Source organism: Gekko japonicus, unplaced genomic scaffold (genome assembly GCF_001447785.1).
Source record: "Gekko japonicus isolate JY-2015 unplaced genomic scaffold, Gekko_japonicus_V1.1 scaffold3965, whole genome shotgun sequence".
In the NCBI taxonomy this organism is placed as follows: domain Eukaryota; kingdom Metazoa; phylum Chordata; class Lepidosauria; order Squamata; family Gekkonidae; genus Gekko; species Gekko japonicus.
Window position 1 is genome coordinate 113,522 of NW_015165944.1, and position 626 is coordinate 114,147.

Here is a 626-nt window from a genome sequence, read left to right on the forward strand (position 1 = left end):
CAAGGGTTCACCGTTATGACTCTAAAGCAGGAAGTGGCTCCAACCAAGCGAATGCAAGGAAACTGAGCAGCACTCCCGGATCCATCCCAGGGCTCTCTTCTCACAGCCGTGCAGCCCATCTCCTGCTCATTAACATGCTTTAGCAGCAGCAGAGCATTCTGGGAATCCCTAATGAGGCCTTTCTTCTCAATCACCTTGAGAAGGACAACTTGGCAGCTTTTGGCTGAGGTTGCAGCTTGTTCTGTGGTGACGTCCAAGGAAAAGGCAGGTTTGATTCAGCATCGTTCTTTTGGTTTGACTGTGGCTGAGGCCAACCTGTGTCTGGACTGTGCCATTTGAGACTGCAAGTGGGGGGGAGGGGGGACATACAAGGCGAAATATTCCTCCATACAAATGACTTCCCTCCACATAGAAAGCTAGGGACGCCAGGTTCCAGCCTAGCCTTCTCCCTGACACGCTAGAGGGATTTGTTTTTAAAGAAGAGGCAGTTCATTACTTGAGTCGTTCCCAGTCTGAAGTAGTGTTCCCTCTAAGCTGAGTTAGTGTGAGCTAGCTCAGAGTTTTTTAGCCTCCGGCTCACACATTGTTCTCTTGGCTCAGGAAGATATGGCTACAGAGTCAATTGA